Genomic DNA, 25,524 nt, shown 5'->3' on the forward strand with positions numbered 1-25,524 from the left:
CCTTTCCCCTTCTTTCTGAAGCCATCTAATAACTTGTGGGAAGGGTGCACTTCTCTGATTTAAAGGGGCATGTGCCACATCTCCCCTGGAAGGCTCTGGTGCAAGACAGGTAGGTGGTCACCTTCCCTCTGCAAGGAACCCAAAAGGATAAAATGGCTTCTCCTCGGAGCTGCATCACTGTCACCAGAACTCCAGGCCACCATCAGCCATCACCCTTGCTGGAGCAAGCCAGACCACCCCCACCCCCCACCCCCAGCCACAGCTGCCTACAGGGATCCCCAGCACATGTGCCAGAGCAGCTTCCATGGTCAGCTACAGAAAGCCAGCTTTCCCGCCATCCCAAGGCACCCCTCAGGGTGCCACACGGGTCTGATGTGGGACCACAGAAGCAGGAAACAGTCACCGAAGTTGCGACCAAGAAAGTTTTAAATGGGGCAAGTCACTTCCCCTTTCATCCATTCAGTGGCTCACCCAGTGGCCTCCCCTGTAGGTGACAGGTACCTCCTACAGATCTTTCCTCGTTGGGGCTCAGGCTTGAAAATCCCAGGGCGGCACCAGGTTATAGGCTTCCCCTCGGCCCTCGTCCAGAACCTGGGTGGGGGTCCTCAGAAGGGCAGCTAATGCACACGTTCCTGAGTTGGGGCCACGCGCAGGGTCCAGACCAAACCCGAGAATCCAGCGTTCCAGATAGGGACCACCCAACACACTGTAGCGCCCTATGGGCCGGGCCGGAGGTTCCCGGGCCGCACCAACGCGGGCAGTGCGGGGGCGGACGGAAGGGATGACAGGTCTGAGGCGAGCCAGCAGCGCCAGGGTGCACGGGGTAAGGCGGCTCTACGCTTGCCTGCCTGCCCGCCCTAAACGCTCCAGCTTAGGCCTCTACTGTACTTGCCCTAGTTTCCTGCCATACTATTTTGTCCCACAAACTCCCGACATGGGGGCAGTTCCGATGCTCTGCCCACTTTCCCCTGCACTCTGGAAAAGGAGGGGGCTCCCGCGCCAAGTTCCTGCAGCTCGCAAGCCCCTCCTCGCGCCTCCCGGCCTGGGCTCCGTCATGCAAGCCAGTCCCTGCGGACACCACGTTTCGCTCAGGCAAAGGGGAAGCTGCCGTATTCCTGAGCCGCCGCCGCCGCCGCCACCGCCACCGAGGGCCGGGAGGGTTGGGAGGGTTTTCCTGCCCCGGCCGCGCCCGGGTGGGCGGGTGCCGCGCGCGAGCTGCGTAGCTGCACAAACACCGCGGGTTTGAGCTGCACACGCAGCTGCTGGTTGAGGGGGAGTGCGGGGCCCGGGGAGGGGGCGGGCTGCGGGCGGCAAACACACGTACACACGCACACACTCCCACAGTTGCCCAGGCCGCAGAAGTTAAGGCGCGGCGACCCCCATCCCCACCCCCCCACACACATAGCCCTGCGCCCCCGCTCCTGGCCGCGCCTGCAGAGCTGCAACCCGCCGAGCGAGAGGCCACCGCTTGCGCACAGCCCAGGATCCCCTAGCCGTCGTCGCCAGGACCGGCTGCGCCCGGCCGCGTGCAGGCCTCAGCCGCCGACCTGGCACCCCACTTACCCAGCTCCTACCGGAGCTCCGACATCGGCTGTCCCCCCTCCGCCGCGAACTGCCGCCCTCGGTCTTCTCCCAGAGTCCAGCCGGCTGCACGCACTCCCGGATTTTAAAAACAAACAGGCGCCGCCGCTTCCCCGCGGCGCTCTCGGGGCTTCCGTCAGCCCGCGCCTCCCGAGGCTGGGAAGTTTGCTGGCAGGGCCCAAGCGGGACGCGCGGGCTGTCACCCCCCGGTCGCGGCGCAGGAGCCTCGAGAGCGCCCCGCACCCGCGGTATACGCCTCGCGATCGCTGGCTCTCCCTCCCTCCGTGTCACCCCCAGTCCTGCGATGCAGTGTCAGGATTGCACGGCTCTGACTCATCGGTTGAGCTCACAGCTTGAAAAAAAAAAAAAAGGAGAGAGAGAGGGCGAGAGGCAACAGCGGAGGAGGAGGACTCTCTGGCGCGCTACAAAGGATTGCACAACTCGGAGCTGGGAGCGCGGAGCGCCCAGCGGCCGGCCGGCGCGCGCGGCACGGCGGCGAGCAGGAACCAGCTCGACCACTTCATCAGCACAACTGTCTCGGAGCGGCCTCTCCGCCCGCAGGCCCGGCGCCGCCCACTTCCTGCGACCAAATAAGGCCAGGGAAGGCGTCTTTAAACCTCCGGCGGCTGGCCGGGCTGGGGATTTCCAGCAGACCTCACCTCCACTCCCCAAGTCTGCTGCCACCCTCCCCTAGGCCGGGCCGGCGCCCCCGAAGGCTTTGCTGGAACCGAGAGGCCACGAGGCTCGTTCCCTTCACACCAAGGTCAGGAGGAGACAGTGACGAAATGTTTGGAAACCCATCGGGCCTGCCAGGAAAGTGTGTGTGATTGTGGGGAGGGCGCAAGTCGCTTTCTTGCACAAAGGAAACTCTCTGTTTTTGGATACAGTAAATCATGCACGATCCTCTTCTAAGGCACTTTATTAACAGCCTTCCCGAGTTTCACTTTCTGGATGCTAGCATCCTACTGCTGGAGAGGTTTTTTGAGAAACGGGTTTCAGTCTTCATAAGGACCCATATCTCAATTACTTAGGTGATGAAAAGTTCCTGGACTTAATTCGAGTAATGAGGCCTGAGCTGAGGGCTTTTCACTCATGCCCACATTTTTCTCTAGCTTTCCATAATCCTCCTGGTGGACTCTAGTCCAAGCGCTGGTGCCTTCTTGCCTGACTATGGGAAGACGGGAAGTATTTCTGCATCACAGAGGCTTCTTGCTGGCCCCCACAAGCAATGAGAATCCAGGGCCCAGGTTTGGAAAATCCTTGGGAGGAAGCATTATTCTGTGGTTCCTTCCACGTTTTTTTTTTTTTGTTGTTGTTGTTGTTTTGTTTTGTTTCATGGAGATGGGCCAGAAGGAAACTTTCCTTTAAGGAAAAACCACTGAAAAATAGACTGTGTCCTGCCAGTTACTTTTCCCTGTGGCCAGTCCTGAAGATCGGGTGCATCCCCAGCTTTCACAGGGAGAAAGGGAGGGGCAGCAGAATACAAACCTCACAGCACAAGGCCTTTGCCACCAGGAGTGGATGACAGAGAGGACAATGGGAACTTCTGCCTGGAGACTGCAAAACCTGCACTTTGCTCCTAAGGGGCATGGTTTTCCAGTCCTCTTTCATTTCTTTGCTGGCTAGTGCCCCTGTGTGCACGTGGAGGTCACACCTCACCCAAGAGGAAAAGGGCTTCTTTGCACCATGGTGTGACAGATATGTCAAAGTAATGACAACTTAAAAGAGTCTTATGCACAAACTATTGATAATCATGCCAGGAGACTGGACTAAATAACCTCTAGAAATCCCTTCCAGTTTAAGATCCATGGTTCAGTGGTAATAAAAAAGTGAATGGAGGAGCCAGGGGAACCACCTTTAACAAAGTCAGGCCAAGTCTTAGGATTTAGCATCCCTTATGACAATTCTGAAAGCACTTCCCCACCTACAGCCTACTTAACAACCCTGGGTGAGAGAAGTCTTTAACCCTCTCACTCATTTTAAGGATGAGAACACTGAGGTTCAGAGAGGATAAGTGATCTGCAGCATGGTCACAAGGAAAGCCAATCATTTGTTACCTCTCTGCTCCCCTTCCACCCTTCTCAGGAGGAAGGCAATGAGCAATCAATAGGCGAGGTGCTCCAGCACAGGCCCCCAAGTGGAGGTCAGACTCTCAGGACTCCTGGCAGAGGCTCAGTATGAAGCCTTTTGGCTTTTCCCATTTGCCTGGTTTCTTCCCTCCCACTGACGATTCACTCAAGTGAGGGAAGCAAAAGCAAAGCCACTCGGTCTTCAGTGCCGACTGCTGCCAGGCTCTTCTGCAAATCTGCTGCCATCCTGACCTCTCCCCTGCAGCTTGCCTCAGGTCTGCCCAGAACAAGCCCTCACAGCCCCAGAGAGCCAATGCAGAGCAACACAGGGGTATTCCCAACCAACCAGAAAACCAGGCTGGAGAGAGCACATTCCTAGAAGAGCCTGCCTTCACAGGGAGCCAGGGCCCAGCCTCCAGGGAACAAGTGGGAGCCACTCCAAAGGGCACTTGTCCCACCAGGACATCCTCCCTGACCCACACCAGGGCGGGTCAGGAAGCAGCACAAGGAGGAGAGGTATAGAGGTGGGATGCACGAGAAACTGAGAAGGCTAGTGGACCCGGAGGAGTTCTCACCCCAACCAAACTTCTCAATTCGGGCCACCCAGAAAGGAAGAGCGGGAGGAAAGGGGACAGGTGTGGGTGCAGGCGAGGAGGGCTCAAAAGTATCCGAGAAGGCCCCCACCTGGCTGGAGGAGGCAGAGGACAATGTAAAGAAAGCTGCAGCTCTTCCGGGAAAACCCGCAGGTCAGTTTTGCTGCAGATATGACAGTGCAGAATCACTATGTGAAGTGAAAGTTTTGGTTTTAAAGCTCCAGCCCCTCCTACAGGCATCTGGGGCAGCCAAGAAGGTGGGGCCTTTGGAGCAAACACACACACACAGTAAAGGGTTCCAGGGACCGTACCCAGAGATGGGCTTTCTCCTCCATTGACCTTTACAAACTGCAGGAGAGGAAGGTGTGACTACAAAAGCTCCCAGTCCCTGGGGAGCATGTCTGATGAGAAACACTCCAGGAAGCAAAGCACCCTAGAAAGTATTCTAAACTATAGGTCCAATGAGGGTAGGATACGACAGAGAATGCTTCCTGGGACCGCGTCAGTTCTCTGCACTCTGCTTGGAGTCATCTATTACTGCCCTGAGCCGTCATCACCCCTGTCCACTTCTGGGCAAACCCGAGCCATGAAGAAGCTTCCACGGGTGAATTTTATGATGTGAATTACATCTCAATAAAGCCATTTAAAAAAAAAAAAGCTTCCCAAAAAGCCAGGTTCTCACCACCTGCCTCTGTTAACTTTCTGGTGCCATCACTCACTATTCTTTCTTTTACTTTTTTTATTTATAATATAACATATATACAAAACAAAGAAAGAAAAAAGGAATAGTTTTCAAAGCACTCTTCAACACGTAGTTATAGGACAGATCCCAGAGTTTGTCATGGGCTACCATACCATCCTCTCAGATTTTTCCTTCTAGCTGCTCCAGTCACTATTCTGTTTTGATTTTGATAATATATATAACATAAATTTTATCGTTTTAATATCATTCATTATTTACAAGAGGTTTTCTTTTGCTCAGGCACCATGCATTCCTGTCCTTTTCCTTCTCTGTCACTACCTGCCCATCAAGGCCAGCACACTTAGTGTGTTTAAGTGACAATCTTCACGGGAGTATGGGGAAGTGCGGGTGCAAACACATGATTGAGGAAAGTCCAGCAAGTTCACAATGCTGGTTCCTTATATTTCTTGTGTCCTTGTTGTCATTTTCGTTTGTAGAATAAAGGCACTACCTTCTAGAATCTCATTCCCCTATGTTTCCAAGAGAGGAAAGAGAAGGTTGTGGAAAGAACAGGAAACCAGAAGTGAGTTTTGGCTTTCTGCCTGACTAAGGCTAACTTGCTGTGTGATCTTTTAGGAAATTGTCTGTTACGTTCTCTGAGCCTTACTTCTTTTGGGCCCTAACAGAATGCTCAGTTAAGTTTCTGTCACATGACCAAGAAAGAGTGAATGAATGTACACCTCCTAGAGGCTTAGGAGAATTTCCCAAATCTAGGTTGTCACTTTAGCTTAGTGGGGACTTAGCTCCAGGGAAGATTGTTTTTTTTTCCCCCTTGAAAAGACTCCAGGTCTACCCCATTGGCCTCAGGATGACCCTCTCTGCTGGGCCCTGCCCAGAGAGGCTCTTAAGCATTGACAGCACAGGGCAGATCTTTCCACAGTGCTGCCAGCCTCTTCACCCCAACACATCCCAGCCATTGTGTCTTTTTGAATAATGCAAATGTTTTAAAATTAGATTGTGGTGATGGTTGCACAACTCTGTATATCTACTAAAAATCATTGAATTTGGGTGAATTTTATGGAATGTGATTTATATCTCCATAAAGTTGTCTAAAACAAAAACAACTGAAACACCACCCCAACCATTAAGTTAAGCCACAGTAACTGAGAAATACCAAGAAGTCCCTGAACCGTCTTCTTTTTCACCCTTGAAAACCCAAGGGACCCTCCTCCTCAGTTCACATTTACTTCACCTGTTCTGGGGCAGGGCCATGCCTGCCACACCAGCCCACAGCTGTCACAGCCCTCACCATCCTCCCTCCCAGCCGGCCAGGTTCTGAGTGCCTTTGTTAGGTCAGAGAGGGAGCTGCAGCAGAGGTCCACAGTTGCTGCTGTCACTCTGGGAGAGATGTCTGGCTTGGTATAGAGAGGGAGAAGAAGCAGGTGTGGCTGCCAGGGCAGGCAGGCCAGCGGGGCCATAGGGACAGAAACACCCTTTCTTCACAGAGGCAGAGCTGCCAGCTTCCCAAAGACCTCATTTCAGCTTAGTTCCATGTCCCCTGCAGAACCCGCCCCAAACAGACTCTATCTGTCCTCACTAGTGGTTCCCTGGAGCTCAGCTTCCTTACCTGGCCAGGGGGAACAGGAGGCCCAGAGATCCCTGTGTGTGCAATGGGGCATGCTTTAAAGCATAATTTTTAAATGAAAACAAATACTGACACATCACTGATGAGACTCCAAAATTCATATTCTTGGAAGTGTACAAATTAAGAGCTGGGCCTGAGTCCAGATCTTGGCTCACACCAGCTGGATGACCTTGGACAAGTTATTTAATAGCTCTATACCTCGGGTTTCTCATCTGCCAAATGGAGATAATAAGTGCTTAAAACAGTGCCCGGCACACATTACGTCTTTTCTAAGTGTTGGCTATTATTTTTTCCTCACCTCCTGACTGCTCTCCATGCTTTTAGTCTTGCACACCTATCATCCACACTGCCAGCAGAGTGATCACACCTTTTTTTAAAAAAGTTCTTCAACAATACCCCTCCTCTACTGCATAAGGCTGTTAGCCAGGGACTTAGATTTCCTGCATGATCTGGCTCTGACCCATTTCCCATCCCCAGCCCCACCACTCTGCTCAAGAACCCCAAACTCCACACAGCCATATGACCTAAAGTTCTCCCAACACATGCCTTCTCAACTTCATCTCTTAGCACATGCCTCTCCTCCCCCCACCTTCATCCCCTGGTAAACCCACACCCAGGTCTCCCATCAGACTTGAGCTTAATGTCACCTCTTCCAGGAAGCCTTCCTTGTCTCCTCTAAGCAGAGGAAGGCCACTGAAGTGTATGCAGTTGGAGCCTTCTCAGAGCCCCTTTATTCGTCCCTCAGCTGCTGTGGATGTTGGCTGCTAAGGGCTCACAGCTGTCCCCTTCTATATAAAAAGGAGTCTCTGCCAGGAGATAGCAGCACAAGGAAGGGTCTAAAAGACCTCCAGGTAGGACTGATTATGTGGTGGTGCAATTCATGCTCCAGGGCTCCCTGTGGGATAAGTATGTGTTGCTCCTGCTCCAGCTGTCCAATATCCTTCCTTGCTTAGCTTCTTCCCCTGCTCTATCCTGCTTCCCTTACTCCCTTTCTCCTGAGAGCACTTCCTCAATAAATCCCATGCACCAAATCCTCATCTCAGGCTCTCCCCTAAACTACCGTGGAATCATCTGACTCTCTTTACTCCATCACCTACACAGTGTTTTATATCTGCTTACTACACCATCACCCTACTAGGATCAGAGCTCCTCCAGAAATGGACAACCTAGGTCTTAGTCACCTCAGTATCCTATAGAGCACCTGTACAAGGTGGGTGCCCAGGAAATGCTTGCTGATAAATGCATGAATAAAAGGCAGGCAATAAAATGTCAAACATACATAAGAGATTATGCTACTGATACTATTGCTACTCTATTTCATCAATTCTAAGATGTACATTTCCCCCTATCTTAGTATCTCTGAAATCCGGATTCATTTTAAATTTGATAGCATGTCATGGTTTAACAGACAGATTTTCTCTTTCTTAGCTGTACATAAAATAACGGTGCATCTTATAATTAATGGCTTTTTAAGTTCAGTGGTATATGATATTATCATCATCATCACTAAAATTTGATCTCCTAGGTTCCGTGCAAAGTCCACAGAGCAGTGAGGCCCAGTAGCTGTCAGACAATCAAGCTCTCATACAGCGACCTGCAGTTTCTAGGGACCAGAAGGACCCCTGTGTCCAAACACTTCTAGAAACACCCATGAAAGCAGGTCAATGTGATATGGAACGAGCACTGAACTTGGAGTCAGGGAGCAGAGTTCTAAGCCTAGTTCTTCCTCTACTTTTCTGGGTGATCCTACACAGTATCTCTCTAACACGTGTCAAGCATTTACTAAATGCTTTATGTGATGCAAACCCACTAGATCCACCCAGCACCCTGAGAAGAAGCCATTATCCCTATTTTATAGATAAGGAAGCTGAGTTTCAAAAGAGTTAAACAGCTCCCCCCAAGGTCATGCAGATGGAATTTGGCCCAGGACTATTCTCTCTCTCTGCTATAGGATGATGCCTCCTGGGCTTTTGTTTCCACAAAGTTAATAAAATGAGAGGGTCGCAGACTGGAGGCTCACAAGCCATTCTCACCTATATATATGCATTTTTTTTTTTTGGCCCATATATTGTGTTTTACTTTCATCAAATTGAATTACTGCCCAACACTTTAAAATCAGAAGATTTAAACTAAAAACCAGGATATCCGGTTTGCCTTGAAAAAAAACAACGTGGAAGACTGCCCACACTGAACTCTTCCCTTGGGGATGGAACTGAGCAGCACAAGAGGGCAGGCAGTAGCACTGAGATGGGAGTAGCAGCATGATAGGAGTAGCACTGCAATACGAGTAGCAGCATGATAGGAGTAGCATGCAATGGAAGTAGCGCTGTGATGGGTCTCAAATATTACAATTTTCCACAGACCTACCCTTCCCTAGGCTAATCACTGTCATTTATTATCAGTCTTGTGTTGTTTTCTTATGCCCAGCCAGCCTCTGTCACTCAGTTCCCCCCTTAGGTTCCCGGTGGGCCTTTGTGTACATAACCCCTGGACCAAACACTAGGGCCTTCTCCAGCTCTAACAGCCAGTGGCAACTCCCAGCCTCTGGCTCCTCCCAGATCTAACAGCCTGTGGCTCCTCCCAGAATTTCCCTCCATGGAGGTCACATTAGGGACCACTCAGGCAAGCCTCCTGCCTTGTGCATCCCTCCCACTCTTTACTCTTTACCCTCTATGACAGGGGCCCCCAGTGTCTGTCCCCCGCACTCCCTCTAGGCACCCCCTGCCCCATCAGTCCCAGCCAGGAAGAAGACCAGTATTGCTGAGGTGGTGAAACAGGCCAAGGTGGAAATGAGTTAGACAAGGTCAAGGGTAGAGCCTGGGGCCAGGGAGAGAGCCAGGGAGGAGGAAGACAGGACTTTGTGTTTCCCAAAGAGAAAATGATTCAAGGAGATAAACGTAAGTGGGGAGGTGCCACAGTCACAGATGAGCACAGTTTGACACATGAGGAAATACAAACAGTAAATCATCATGAGGAAAAATGTACAGGCTCAGCAGCAATTCAAGATACACAAATTAGAATATCACTGAATTCTAACTATGGCCCAAGTCAACTGGAAAATAAGTTAATAAATAAAACAAGAAAACTGCTATTGGCAGGGCTATAAGGAAACAGCTGCACATGCGTTGCTGTCCCACTATAAAACCATTTAAACTTCCTAGCATGTCATCTGGCATTGTGATGCAAGAGTTTAAGACTTTAGCCAAGTAATTATGATTGGGGGGTTATATACCATGAAAATAATCTAAAACGCCACCACAATGAAATGTTTACAAAAGATGCTCATTGTACCACTATATTTAGCCCCCCAAAATCAAATCCATTCAGATTATGATATGCTGTGTAACAGAATGAAATATGAAAGGGACTGATTCATGAAAGCATTTGACAAAATCATGGTAAGTGACAAAATCAGCACATCTATCAGGGTGGATTTACAACTATGTTAAAACTTCCAGAGGAACACAATAGAGCAAGATTTCTTCTGTTAAATTGATCAAGATGAGAACAATTGAACAAAATTTCTTCATCCCCAAAACACCCTGGCCCAGGATCCCAGGGGGGCATTTAGCCTCAGATCCTCGGCTTGATAAGGAAGGAAGAAGAAATATAAACTGAAAAGGATGGGTTATGATTCTAGGCAGAGGGAAGGCCTCAGAACCCAAGAACTGCAGCTGCCCTTATCAGGAAGGCTTTGAAAGAAAGCCCTCTGCAAAGAAACAAAGTTGCACGAATAAACTCATACCATTTAACCTGCAGTGTTGCTGGGTGCTAACTCTTACTGCTGCACTCCCGCTCTCACTTTTACTAATACTGTATTTCAGCAACTCTTTGTGGGCTCGCCTAGGCACCCAACCACCATTTATAGCATTGTTTCTATGGAAATGTGTTTCAAGCTTCAAGAAACTAAACTGTCGACAACCCTGAGGGCACACATGTGATCTCTAAATTAGGGAAGTGAGACAAGAAGTTAGGCTAAGCCCTGGGCTCACGGAGTCAAGCTTGTTTCTTAGATTTTGTGGGAGCTTGTTAGGTAGATTTTGGGGCAGTTGGCAAAATTCACCACGCCAACAATGGTCAGGTTGGAACCAGCTCACTGTCACTGTGGGGGGTGGGGACAGGACCAGGGCATGAGCAATGCACATGGCATTCCAGGGAAGCTCCTGGATAGTCCCCACCCCAAATACACACACACACACATGCACACACACACACACATGCACACACACACACACATGCACACATACACACACAAGCAGAAGTGTTACAGAAGATGGAGAGTTAGCCTTGAGTGGGACCCCTCGTAAGTATCCAGGTGACCCCTGAGCCCGTGCTCTTTCCAAACGCCTCTCCAGGCACTGGTGGATTCTCTCACCCTGGTGACCCTCCAGCTGCAAGGCTCTATATTTCAGTCTCATTGCAGAACAAAAAAACTCCAAATCATTGACAGTTCTGGAATTTGGCTTTAGTCAGAGATAAGCTTGGGATAATCAGGCCCAGCCAGGCCGGGACATCTCCCCATGCGTGTTCTGTCCCAGCGGCTTCTGTGAGCAGGCCCCAACCTGCCTGTTCAAGGAACACCTGGGTCTCTTCAGCTCCCACCTATCTCAGGATTCCAAACATCACTCAAGAGCCTTCATTTCCTCCCCTGGACCAAGCTGGTCCCAGGGAAAGTAGGATCATGAGCTCCCCTGAAAGACACTCCACATGTCAAGCAAGTACCCCCCATTAAGAAGGAAAGGGGAGTGGTGGGTGCGAAGGCCACTCACCAGGCAGCCCGTGGTTCTGTGATGTCAGAAGAGGGTCAGCTGCTCAGCCACAGGGCCATACAAGTTCTGCAGTCACAAGTCCTAACAGAACAGAGGGCAGGATGGAGGAGTGAGGGAGGCAGAGGGCCCTGCTGGCTGTGCCAGGTGTGGACTGCATGGATGTGGGGGCATGGGGGGGGCACCAGTAAAGAACAACTGGAAGTTTCAATACTGTAATAAGTACGTATGCACAGCCCATAAACACCCAAGATGGTCAGTCATTCACTCACTCACTCCCTCCACTGGGATAGGCAGGGCTGTAGGAGGTCAGTTTGCAAAGCACACCCTCCCGGCTGCTGTTCAATAGGCAGAGGAGAGAGTCAGCTCCCTCCCCCTGTGGGGCAAGGCAGCAGCAAGGTGAGTGGGTGGCTAAATGCTGAGCCTCAAGAGCCACATGTGCTCGCTGGGCTGGTTCCCTGGACCCAGGTGTGCCAAATCACCTGGGGCCCTCAGGCCAGCTGGGAATAGCCCAGCACCAATACCAAGGGCGAGACCACACTAAAAACCCCACAATAACACAGCTAACAAGCACGGGAAGTCATGTGAAGTCAGGCTTCCCGTTACTCAAAGACCCAGTTAGCCAATCTGAATCCTCCAGCTCCTGTAGTGCTGGTGACCGATAAGACAGAGCAGTTCTTTATTCTCTGGTGGTAACAGATGGGAGGCTAGGAGTCCCTCCCCTGGCCTCCTCCCCACCCAGATCCAAAGACTTCAATATATTAAGGCCTTGCCTTTCAAAAAAAAAAAAAAAGAAAGAAAATGCATATATATATATATATATATTCATATATATATATATAGAAAGAGAGAGAGATAACTAAAGCAATTTCCCACAAACAAGTACTGCATTCAAACCTCTTCACCTCAATCCAGTTTTTACATTATGCCAATTTATACTATGGCCAATGCACAACCATTATAATCAGTTTTTTATCAAATGTATGTGTAATTTTGTGTTTTACTTTTTTCACTAAATTTCCTCAATACTTTCCCATGAATTAGTATCATCTTTGTATTAATTTAATCGTGGCCTAATACTCCAGTGAGTCTTGGTATCATGAATTACGTAACCACATGAGACATTTAGGCTGTTTACAGTTTTCTGTTATTTTAAACAATGTTGCTATAAATATCTTAGGGCATATAGCTCTTTTCCTCTTAAAGAATTATTGCCTTAGAACAAACTCCCAAGTGTTAAACTAATAGGCAAAAGGAAATTGACTCTTTTTTAACGGCTCCAATTTCTACATTTAAGAAATATTGATACATGTGAGTTACTTGGACACCTCCCCATCCTGCCAATGGAGGTCTACTCTTAAAACCCACTTTTCCCCTCTCCCCATTGGGTACTGGGAATCCCCAGTACATGCCTTATGTTGGAGGTAACAATTGATTTGCTGTGGAGGGATGAGGAAAGAAAAGCAAGAGATGTGGTAGAATGACTCAAATTCCATCCACCCGAGAGGGCTGATTTGACGCCTGTTAGGGCAGATGGGAAGGGGGAAATGGGGAGAGGTCTAATAAGTACAGGGTTTCTCTTGGGGATAATTAAAATATTCTGGAATTAGATAGCAGTGATGGCTGCATAATCTTGGAATATACCAAAACCGAATGAATTGTGCACACTTGGATTTCACAGTATATGAATTATATCTCAACTTAAAAAAATAGTAATGGGAAATAGACAGCACACAACTAGTCAATAACAAAAAGCCTTCACGCAGTAACCCCAGTTCCACCAGGAGAAGCATAAAGAGTGCAGGTGTCTGCAGACAGCAACTGCCAGGCTCCATGCACAGGCTCGTGGAATTTTCAAGCAAGGAAGGACCACAAGTAGTGTAACCCCCTCATTTTATAGACAAACTGAGGCCCTAAACCCCTGCTTTGGGGCTCCCCCACACCCCGAGATCACTGACAGGAAGCTCTGTTCCTCTTCCCCCTCCAAAAGGAAGGGCCAGAGCCCGTCCTGACTGCCTCGTGACCAGACTCAAACAGGCTCTCATTTTCAATCAAGCCCCAATCTCTCCTCTCATGGTCTGCTGGCTCATTTTCCCTAGTCCTTTCTGCGCACAAAGCCAGCAGACAGCGCTGGGCATGAAAACTAAGGAGTCCACCGAGGAAGCCCACAATTTATCCTTCTTCAAGGGTTGGGGCAATGGGAAGGGAAGTAAGTCTCTGCCACCTTTAAACCAGTTTCTCATTACCAGCACCTCTCCCGCCTCTCTGTGGAGGTGCTGGGTGCCCCCTCAGAGTCCTCCCTGGGATGAAAGAGGACCAGGTGTTGGGCTTTGTGTCCCTGTTTTGACCCTCCCAAGGGCTTCCCGCAGGCTCAGAGAAGCAGCAGAGCTAGGAAGGTGGTGACTCCACCAGCAGGTGCTAAGGGTTCCCAAGGCCAGTATGCCAGCAATCAGCTCACGAGCGTCCCCCTCTCCTGGGCCTGCCCGTTACTCCTGTGCATCTTCTCAGACTGCCCTCCCAGTCCCCATGCTGGGACACCTGGGATGTGCCAGGCACTGTACTAGGCTGGTGAGGAGCCAGGCACACCCACAACTAACTCTTCCTACACCAGGGGAAGTATCAGTTGCAGAAATTCCAAGATGGCGGCTCAGAAAGACCACATGGAAGCCAGGTTGACTTCTGGCTTGGTCCCGCAGGTGTCTGCCAGAAGTAGAAGGGCTGGAGGGGCCTTCCAGGTGGAGGGAACAACTATAAGTGAAGGCACGATGGCGTGAAAGAGCTTCACCGAGCATTGAGGAATCAGATAAAATATAGAGAGCTGAGCTAGGGAAGGGGGAGTGGCAGAAGAGGCTGGAAAGGGAGGGTGAGGCGCAAAGGGGGCCTTGTGTGCTGTTCCAAGGAGTGTGGAGTTTTTCCTGCAGGACCTGGGCAGCTCTCAAAGGTTTTTAAGAGGAGTGACCTGATCAAAGCTGTGCTTTAATAAAGTATGTCAGGTCCTGCAAGACTTCTTATCCTTCAATGCTGCTTTTAATGCAATTTCATTTAATCCAGGCAAGGTCAGTGTAAACGTATGCCAGAGCCCACAATGGGCCAGGAACACCTCTGCTCCTACCCTCCCCAGGGCCATCCTGGCCCCACATTGGTCACCAAGTCTCAGACACAGGAATTGCTTCCACTCCAGGGCAGCAAAACGCACCCCACCAGACGTTCTCTTTGTGGAGGTGACAGCTACACACTCTGAGGCACCAGGGACTCTGGCAGTCACCACAGCAAAGATTCCAGTAACTTCAAAACTGCATTTTTCTTTTTCTTCTTTAAGGAAATGAATTCCTTTGTCTAAGATTATTGGAACTAAATGACCAAGATTTCGGTCAGGATGCCATCACTTCAAAGAGCTATAACCAGAGGACTGAAGGCAAGAAGGGTTGGAACAAATTCAGAGAGACAGAAAGTGGATCAGAGGTTACCAGGGGCTAGAGGAAGAGGGGACTGGGGAGGTATCACTTAGTGGGTACAGAGTTCCTATTTGGGGTGAATAGCTTTGGGTTTCTTTTTTGGCAAATAGAGGTTGGTGATGGTCGCACAGCATTGTGGATGTAATTAATACCACTGAATTGTACACTTAAAAAGGGAAATTAACCCGACACCCTCTCATTTCATGGATGAGGAGACTGGGCAGAGATGTGACTGGAGATGCTGACAACCCCACACAGACAGTATCAGCTCTTCCTCAGGCAGGATCCTGGCAGAGTACCTCAACTAGGGCTCTCCAAGCCTTGGGTTACAGAGCTGATGTGTTCAGAACTGAAGAGGTGCCGCTCCAGTCTTCTGACCAATTTCTGTAATGGGGACCTCAATGGTCCAACAAACCAATCCCGAAGCCGGAACGCTAAACTCTAGTCAGAAAACCAAGTCAGCACTTTCCAAACACCCTGTGGCCTTCCCAGTCCTGCCCAACCCTGATGGAGAAACTGAATTCAAGCCGCAGCAGCCCATTCGACACAGAGCGCCAAGCCTTGGCCTCTGACCTTCCAGGGCTGTACTGAAGTTTTCCAAGTGGAATCAGATAGGAAGAGATGGTCCAGATGCTGGGATGACCTCCCTTTTTCCAATGAGATCATTCAGATACCAGAAGAGAAACCCAATTGCTAATGAAATGCTCAAATCTCCAGTATATATAAGAATCCTGAAGCTCAGCTAGAGGCTAAAGGATTTGGGAAGAGACCCAAAAAGATTAAGCGCAAGTTGTGGTCTATGGGGAATTCCCCATGTCCCTCCTCCCAGGTCCAGCACATTTCCTAATCAAAATCCTGTTCTGAGGGCTCAAATGGGCGCCAGGTTCCTGTGGTGGACACTGGTTGGCTTTTTCTAGTCTAGTATGTGCACCTCTTCCCAGGTTCTCATGCTGGTATTGAGAGTCCTGGCGGGAGGGAGGAGTTCATCTGCCGCTTAGGAGGCTGAAGCCTTGCTTCTCGAGACTGTGGTAGTGAGAACATGGGTGTGTGACCTAAGGTAGCCCAATCAGATGCTCGGCCTGGGCTCTGCTCCAGAGCGAGGGGCACTGAAAAGCAGGGACAGCTCAGAGCTCATTCTGCAGGGAGTGGAAGCATCCAGTTTGACTTTAGTTCCAGGCACCCAGCTTCCCACAGGTCCTGCCCAATTTCTAAGCCTCTTTCTCCAGCCTTCCCTGCCATTCAGTAAGACATCAGATACCCTACCGATAAATCCCTTTTTTAGCTTAATTTAGTTAGAGTCAACTTCTGCTGTCTGCAGACTTAAAGCCTGGACAACCCAGCTGTCCTTCCACCTCCACACTGGCTCCTGCAGCCCCTGGGACAACGCCTGTGCTAGTCTCCATCTGTTCTTCTGGGAAGAAAGTCTAATTGCAATACCCACACCCCAGCTGAGAGGGCGCAGATCCAGCACCTCATGATCACAGATATGGACAAATGCCACCCATGCTGCACAGAACAATCCACGCTGGCCATGGGCCTGACCCAGTGCCCCAGTTTGGGGAATCAATATCAGAAATTAAAGACCTCCCTGTTCCTTGGGCTCTTCCCTATTTTTTCACCAGCAGAGGGGAAGTTACCCTGGAGCTGGAGTCAGGAGACCTGGGTTCTAGGGCTTGCACATGCCACTTTAATCCTCAGCAAAGATGATACCTTGCACTTCACAGGGAGGTTAAATCAACGAGAAGCATCTCTGGCAAAGGTCCCCCAATAGCCTAATTTCTAAATCAATCATTCTTTTGAGTGCACTTTTTCTTGATTTCACCACTGATAAGCAGTTGATCAATTCCAATTTAGTTTAATAACAATCCATGGGAACCCTTTCATAGGCCATGTGCTGCACCAGGATGCAGAAAATCATAGTTCCCATCTCCATAAAATGCAAAACCCCCTCCTCTGCTCGCCCCCCTGACACTCCTGGTTCCCTTCCTTCCTCGCTGGCAGTTCCTTCCCAGTTTCTGTGGCTGACACCCCCGCACCACACCCCTTAAATATTGATACACACGCACACAAACCACTCCACGTGCTCTCCTTGAGTGATATCATCTGCTCTCTGGCTCCAGCTGGCTCACTGTATGTGCTAGTGATTTCCAAATGTCTGCTCCTGAACGTCTGATAGACAGAGGGGCTAACGGGACTAATCAGGTTTGTCTGGAACTTGTCTTCAAGCTATAGCTGCACAGCAAGCAATCATTTTTGCTTAAATGATATGTTTATTTGGCGTGGCTTAGTTTGGACTAACAGAAATTAGGTGGGGAGTGGGAGACAACACCCCTATGCCATCTCTTGGGGAGTGCCTGTCCCAGATCCTGTGTCCAGCTGCTCCTCAGACAGCTCTGCTGGATGTCTCACAGGTATCTCCAACTCAACAGACACAAAATCAGACTCTTTATCTTTTCTCTAAAACCTGCTCCTTTTTCTGCAGAAACCAGGGCTAACACTTTGATTTCTCTCTTGCTCCATACATTCAGTTGGTTCCTGATCAACCTGACCCCTTGACACCTTCCTAATTTGGCTTATTTCTCCCTTTTCCTCCCAAAGCAACTGCTCTAGCTCAGACTTGGTCTGTCTTGCCACGATGACTGCAATGACCTCCTCAGTGGTCGCTCTGCTGCCCATCTTACCCCTTCTCCAATCAGACCTCCACACCACAGCTGAATGATCATGCAAAAAGAAAATGTGATCACATCACACATGCACTCACCACCTGCCTAGTTCTCAGTGGCTCCCCATTGCCCTCAGGATAAGGTACAAACCTCCCAGCTGACACAGTCTGGCCCATAGCCTGATAACTGGCCCACAGTGTGATCCCTGCCTTCAGCACCACATCCCTACCAGGGCTCTATCCACACCCCACCACCTGCAGCTCCCAGAGCAGACCTCGTTGAGTCACACCTCCAGCCTCGACTGAGCTGTTCCCTATGCCTGGAATGCCTTTGCTGACACCCTTTGCCACCTGCTAGACTCCTACTCCATTTCTCAGAACTCAGCCCAAACACCAGCTTCTCTAGAAAGACTCTCATTCATTAATTCCAGGGCATTTCCCAAGCACAGGTACAATGCGAGGCTCTGGGGCCATCCTAGGCCTTTCCTAACATGACGCTCTCCCTTGACCTGGCAGAGTGACCAATCCCTCCTCTGAGCCCAAGACCCCTGAATGCTTTCCCACTAACTTCTGTGGCACTTAACTGTTCTTGACCTTTGTGCATGTTTCTTTCCCTCACAGATCATGAGTGCCTTGAACGTGGGAACCTGAATCTTTTTTATCTTTGTATCCTCAATATCTAGCCCAAAACCAAGAACACAGTAGGGGCTCTTTAAATGCATGTAGCATGAACAAATGAGAATATGAAGAATGTAGGGAAAACATGCTATAAACCACGATGGGCAGGATTACCACTGCTGCTGCTACAGCCAATTTTCTTTTTCTTCAGAACTGACTTCAGAAGTCAGATCCTCAATGCGGCTGCATAGATCAGTATGGTCTTCTTGGAGAGATGGAGGGAATCCTGAGCCTTTCCACCACCTCTACTGCAAATGCAAGTGGGAGTTGGAGAGTGGCTATCGGCTCCTAAGGGGTCCCATCCATGCTGTCAGGAGACCTGCTAAGGAAGTGAATATAGATTCCATGCAGGGTTCTTGCAATGGCCTGCAACAGGGAGGCTGCAGGGTGGAGGAGATAATGGCAGGGAAGAAATGGAGAGGGGCATGGATGGCCAGGGCCTTACAGCAGAGGAAATAGTCTGCTACGCCTGAGCACTGCCCTCTTCCAGTCCCACACCAAGTATTGGTCCTATATCTCAATCCTAGGTGATACTATCAAAGTATAAAACCTACTCTGTGGAATAAAAGAAGCCAGACACAAAAGGTCACACATTGTGCCAATCTATTTATATGAAATATCCAGAACAGGTGAAACCATAAAGACAGAACATAGATTGGTGGTTGCTGGGGGAGGCGGGGAGGGGAAGAAAAGAGAATGATGGCTTCATGGGTAGAGATTTTCTTTTGGGGTGATAAAAATGCTTTTAGATAGAGGTGATGGCTGCACAACATTGTGAATGTACTAAATGCCACTGAATTGTACATTTTAAATAGTTAATTTTATGTTAAGTGAATCTCAAAAAACTATCCAAGGATGTGTGAAAGAATTGATATGTGCCAGTTTTCAAACACCTATCAGAAGTCTATATCGATACCCAACTACTTGGTATGAATATACTTATTGAATGAAGTTTACCAAATGACAAACAAAACCCTACCCTGAATCTCCTCTTCATTACACCCTGCTTACCTATTCTAAGAGTCTTGCTTAAACCCATATGGCTATTTCCTAACTTACAGCTTCCATGCTCTTCCCATAAAGCATGGAACAATGGAAATTTTACATATGTCCACTTAAGTCATGCATATTGAAATAATCAAGCTTCCCTGCATACCAAAGGAAAATGCAGGGAGGGGAACCCATGTTCTACACTCAGAAACCACTAGGTAATCTGGCTGTCAACTGAGGCTGGTTAGAAGGCTTTGGGGATATATACCATGACCAAGCAGGATTTATCCCAGAAACACAAGGGTAGGTTCAACATAAGAAACGAATCAATGTTAATATACTGCTTGAATAGAATGAAGGAGAAAATGCATGATCATTTCAATTGCTGCAGAAAAAGTATTTGACAGACAAAATCCAGCACACTTTCTTGATTTAAAAAAAGCACTCATAAAACTAAGAATCAAAGGGAACTTCTTCAATGTGATAAAGGGCATATATGAAAAACCCATAGCTAACATAATATTCAATGGTGAAAGACTGAAAGCCTTCTCCCAACGATCAGGTACAAGGATGCCCACTTCCACCATTGTTATTCGACACTGTACTAGAAGTTGTGGCCAGAGCAATTAGGCAAGAAAAAGAAATAAAAGGAATCCAAATTGGAAAGGAAGAAGTACAACTATCCTTACTCACAGATAACATGATCCTATATATAGAAAATCCCACAACAAAGCTACTATGGCTAAAAATTCATTCAACACAGTGCACAAGTGGTTCAATGGTTAGAATGCCTGCCTTCCATGTGGGAGACCCAGGCTCGATTCCCAGACCATGCACCCAAAAAAATAAAAAATAAAAATTCATTCAGCAAAATAGCAGGCTATAAGATCAGCACACACAGAAATCAGTGGCTTTTCTATACATTAGCAATAAACAATCCAAAAAGGAAAGCTAGAAAACAATTCTATTTATATTAGCAACTAAAAGAATAAAATATCTAAGAATAAATTTAACCAAAGATGTACACAAAAAATTACAAATCATTGCTGAAAGAAAAATTTTAAAAACCTAAATAAATGGAAAAATATTCTGTGTTCATGGATCAGAAGATGTAATATTACTAAGATGTCATTAACTGACAGATCTACAGATCCAACGCAATCCCATTCCAACAGTCTTCTCTGCAGAAATGGAAAAGTCAATCATCAAACTCATATGGCAGGGCAAAGGAGCTCTGAATAGCCAAAACCATCTTGAAAAAGAAGAAGAAAGTTGAAGGACATGCACTTTCTAATTTCATAACTTATTACAAATCAACAGTCATCAAAACAGTGTGGTACTGGCAGAAGGACTAACATATAGAGCAACGAAGATGAATTGAGAGTTCAGAAATAAACCCTCACATCTGTGGCCAGTTTATTTTTAACAAGGGTGCCAAAGTCCACTCAATAGGAAAAGAACAGTCTCTTCAACAAATGGTGCTGGGAAAACTGAATAGCCACATTTAAAAGAATGAAATTGGACCCTTAACACACACCACATACAAAAATTATGTAAATTGGACCTTTTATTAGGCAATGAATTCCTAAACTTTACCACAAAAGTCTGAGCAACAAAAGAAAAATAAAATGCTTTGGAGAATCGATATTTTAATAACAATTAAAATTGCAATTAGAGAATGCAATGGTAAGAAGTCCATTAAACATATGACCCATATCTTCTTTTGCCTTCTTTTTAAAAAAAAATTTTTTTTGAAGTTTCTTCTTTTTAAGTCTTTGTACTGCCTTAAAGAAAGTGAATAGAAAAATTTCTTGGCTTACACACAAACATACTAGAACTGATAATGATGATAACTTAAGATTGTCAATGCAGAATGGCCAAAGGAAATAGAATGTGAGTTTTGTGCCCTGACTCTTACATTAAGCAGCTGTGTGACCTTAGAGAATCACTTAGCCTCTCTGAGCCTTAGTAAAAATGAAAGTGTTAGCATAGGTGCCCTTCCCAGCTTTAAATTCTGTACATTTTCCAAAAGACATAACCAAGAGACATAACCACATGATTTTTGGAGATCCTTTACTGTACTTACTACAAAACAGGAGCTGGATGATACAGTCCCTAAGATTCCATTAAGTTCTAAAAGTTGATTATCTTATGAAACAATGGATTCAAAGATATTGACTTATTTAAATTCCGTTATTGCTTAACTTTAACTTTTCAAGAATAGTTTTTTTAATATTAATTCCAGTTGTACCTATACCTATATTCATGAAGCTATTTAATTAAAAGTAATTTAATATATTAACTGCAACACTGTGTGTAGTAGCAAAAGACTGGAAACAACCCAATAGGAGACTGGTTAAATATAAATTTAACCAGTATTTTCCTACAGTAGAATACAATTTTGCCATTGGGGAAAAAATGAGGCAGGTCTAAGTGTAGTAATATAGAATAATCTCCAAGTTATATTAAGTGAAAAAAGTAAGGTATAGAATCCTATAGTACAGAATTCTGCATACAGCATGTTAGCATTCGTTTGTATATTCATATTTTCTTCTGTCTGCAAAGACTATCTCTGGAAGGGCAGCAGAAATTTCAGTGACTAAGTGTAGTTCCTATGAAGGGACAAACGGAGGATTGATGAAACAGGGGACATTAAAGACGGGAAATTCTTTTTTTTTTTCAAAGTTTTATGTAATCAAATGTATCTACTTATTTATTTTCTTATGGCTTCTGGGCTTTGAACTTTTCTTAAGAAGGACCTCCTTCCCTCAAGGTTAAAATAGGTTTTTATTGTATTTACATACATTTATTTATATATATATATGTTAATATTTGGGATCCCTCTTTCATTTTGTTTTGAGACTCACTTTACACTATATAACCTAACGCATCCTTTGAATTTTAAACCACCTTTTTAAATATAAAATAGAAAACTGAAAAATAGAATCTACTAGATTTTATTTTTAAATAAAACAAACCTTTCTAAAGAAACTAGCTGATAGGGTGCATTTTATAATTTCTAAATGATATCTCAATACTAAAAAAAAAAAAAAAAACCTCTCGTAAGGAGGTGGTGATTCACAGCACGAGACCTGGGTGGAAGGAACAGAATCCCTATTGGCAAACCTGATGTTAGGGTTTACGCAGGACCTTTCCAAGCCTCAGCTGTACAGTTTAAATTTTATAGGTTCAAAATACCTATTTGGACAAAACGAACCTGCGACCGATCCACTGGGAAGCAAACATCTCTCTGCCCTCTGCACAAGCCTGCCTAAGAGCTAGCCTTATCTCCTCCTGTCAGTCTGGGTCTCACAGAAGGCCAGGCTGACCCAGGTAATGAACCCTCCCCACTGCCCTCAGAACCTATGCTGAGGCATAGGGCATCCTGGGGCAGGTCAGCAAGTCCCAATTCAGGACAAGGAGGGCCAAGTGCCCAAGTTGGACAGACAAGGTTAGGCACCCAGGGGGGAAAGGGGACTGGAAATGGAGAGCAGTGAGGGCTAAAACCAGGAGAAGCCAGAGAGAGACTGATGGGCAGGAGAAGGCAGTGTTGGGCAAATGTCCAGAATTAAGGAGCTGTGGTCCTTGGTGCTTGGCTTGAGTGTGGGGTGCCAGTGCATAGACAATTTGGACATTTACCGAGGACTTGCTCTATGTGGAATGCTGGACCTGGACACACAAAGGTATATAAAAAATGGGGGGTTCCAGTTTAGTTGAAAAGTGCTGCTATGTACCCCTGCAAAAGTACACTGAAGGAGCTGAATGAAGGATGTGGTCAGAGCCACGGCTCAGCAGAGAAGCTGAGACTCTTCAGAGAAGGATTCAAGATTTTCCTCAGCACAGGCCTCAATGGGTGCTACCAGAGTCTCAGGGGGGCCCACAAGCTAAACAAGAGAAGTTCTGTGAAGGAGGAGAACGTGAATGGGGCTAGAAGGAGAACAGGTCTGAGCCAGGTGGGAAGGAAAAGAGAGAAGGCATTCCAGCTCCTGGGAAGCAGGGGAGATAAGGATGGTGGCCACCAGCTGTTTGGACAAAACACAAAGACTGGGTCACTGGGTCAGAGCCAGAGGTTAGGGCAGTGAACGGTGGAGGCCAGAATCCTGTGTGGAAGGTCCCTACTGCCAGCCGAGGAGTTTGACCCTTATCATGCAGGCAGTGGGGAGCCATTGAAGGTTACTGAGCAGAAGAGTGACCCGTGCAAACAGGCATTTTAAGAGAGATTATAGAGCAGCCCTTCTTTACCCGAGGCTTATTCAAAGCCTTGTGTGTATTTCAAGTAGCATTTTGAGAGAGACAGTCATAAAGCGTTTGCCTTATGTCATGTGGACAGGGCCAAAAAAAAGGCTTAAGGGTTTCATAAAGGATGCTTAAGTGAGGAGAAATGGGGAGTGGGGGTGAGAAGGCATGTTTTAGAGGAAGAAATGAGGCTGCTGGTTGAAACTGCCAACCACAGCATCTGGAAAATTGCAGTGCTTTCTTTAGAGTCTAGAATGCCCTCTTTTGGCTGGGGCTCTGCCTCCTTTTATGGAGATTAATTGTGATGTCAAAACACTGGATTGTGGTGTCAGGAATGAGGCAGCCAGGAGGAAGCAGATGAACAGAAATATAAATATCAGGTCTAGACAGCAAAAAAGCCTCCATTCTAAGACCATTCTCTTGCAGGGGACTTCTCCGTTTGCCTCTCTCAGTAGCACCCGGGGTTTGTGCCAGAGTTACTGAATTCTCTGACTACCTCCAATAATTTTCCTCTTAAAACAATACAATGATTTTAAAAAACAAAACTCTGTCAAGTTTTGAATCAGAACGGTCACAGTATTATTCCCAATTGTGCAAAGCAAGGCAGCAGACAGGGCTGTTCCCGAACTGGGCAGCAGCTTCAAGCCATAAATCAGTATTTACGTAAGGTGGGAGAGGAAGTCAGGATTAAGTTTCCGGTCTTAAACTGGACTGGGAATGACTGTGGGGTAGGCTCTGTGGAAGCAGAGGCAAGGCAAAGCAAGCCAAGGGGAAGGGTCTGAGTTACGCACAAAAATGAGGTTGAACTGAAGATTTGTGTAGTGGCTGATCCAAGTGACTCACCAACTCCAGGGAGCCTGGCTTCCTTCCTTCTCTGTGCCTTCTCAAGAGGTCCCTCCCCTCTGCTCTCTAGGCCAGCCCTTCTGAAAGGGCCTTAGGGTACTTTCAGTCTCTGCAGGTTTTACAGGGACACAAAGCATTGCAAACACTAGCTTACTTTCCTTTGGATCAGAAGGGACTGCCTCCTTCAAAACTAGCGCTGGTCTACTCAAAATGGACCAAGGGCCTAAATACAAGAGCTAAAACTACACAGTTCTTGGAAGATAAACATAGAGGTAAATCTTCATGACCTGGAATTCAGCAATTGGATTCTTAGCTATGACACTGAAAGTCCAAGCAACAAAAGACACAATACATAAATTTGATTTAATCAAAATCAAAATAAAAGCATGCACAGGTAGTTCAGTGGTTAGAATGCCCACCTTTCATGCGGGAGACCCAGGTTCGATTCCCGGACCATGCCCCTCCCTCAAAAAAAACAAATCAAAATAAATCTTTTTGTACATCAAAGGAAATTATCAAGAAAGTGAAAAAAACTACAGAATGGGAGAAAATAGTTTCAAACCTCCTGTCTCATAAAAGTTTAATATCTAGAATATACAAAGAATTTTTACAATGCAACAACAAAAAGACAAACAACCCAATTTAAAAATGGGCAAAAGACTTAAATAGACATTTCTCCAAAGAAGATATACAAAGGGCCAATAAACACATAAAAGATGCTCAACATCATTAGTCATCAGGGAAATGGAAATTAAAACTACAATGAGATACTACTTCACACCCACAAGGATGGCTATTATTTTTTTAAGTGGAATATAAGTGTTGGTGAGGATGCCCAGAACTCTAACACATTGTCGGTGAGAATGTAAAATGGTGCAGCCACCGTGGAAAGCAAAATAGCAGTTCCTTAAAAAGTTAAATGTAAAAATACCATTTGACCAAGACACTTCTAGGTATGTACCCAAAGAGAATGAAGACAGGGTCGCAAACAGATACTGGTACGCCAATGTTTACAGCATCACTATTCACAAGAGCCAAAAGCTAGGGGCAACCAAGCATCCATCAAAAAGTGAATGGATAAACAAAATGTGCACATATGCAAAAATGGAATATTATTCGGCTTTAAGAAAGAATGAAGTTATGAGACATGTTGCAACATGGGAGAACCTGGAAAGCATGCTCAGTGAAATAAGAAAGACACATAAGGACAAAATTTGTATGCTATTACATAAGAGATGACCAGGAATAGCACATTCGCAGAGACAGAAAGCAGATTAAAGGTTGGGAGGTGGGGGGAGAGGGGAGGGGAGGGAAGTAGGGAGGG

At 47.0% G+C, this 25,524-nt stretch overlaps 1 protein-coding gene across 5 annotated transcripts in view; it reads right to left on the reverse strand.

The window, feature by feature from the left end:
* MIDEAS (mitotic deacetylase associated SANT domain protein) overlaps nt 1-25,524 on the reverse strand; it is a 69,162-nt gene that overhangs the window by 38,240 nt on the left and 5,398 nt on the right. Inside the window, exon 1 of one of the 5 annotated variants that reach the window (XM_077123007.1) lies at nt 11,340-12,093. The exons of 3 other annotated variants lie outside the window; for them this stretch is intronic. The gene's annotated coding sequence lies outside the window, so the exon portion shown is untranslated. Of the gene's footprint in view, nt 1-1,563; nt 2,063-11,339; nt 12,094-25,524 lie in introns of those variants that run through there. One more of the 5 variants, XM_077123005.1, reaches the window with a different exon arrangement.

This window comes from Tamandua tetradactyla, chromosome 12 (assembly GCF_023851605.1).
Source record: "Tamandua tetradactyla isolate mTamTet1 chromosome 12, mTamTet1.pri, whole genome shotgun sequence".
NCBI classification, from domain to species: Eukaryota; Metazoa; Chordata; class Mammalia; order Pilosa; family Myrmecophagidae; genus Tamandua; species Tamandua tetradactyla.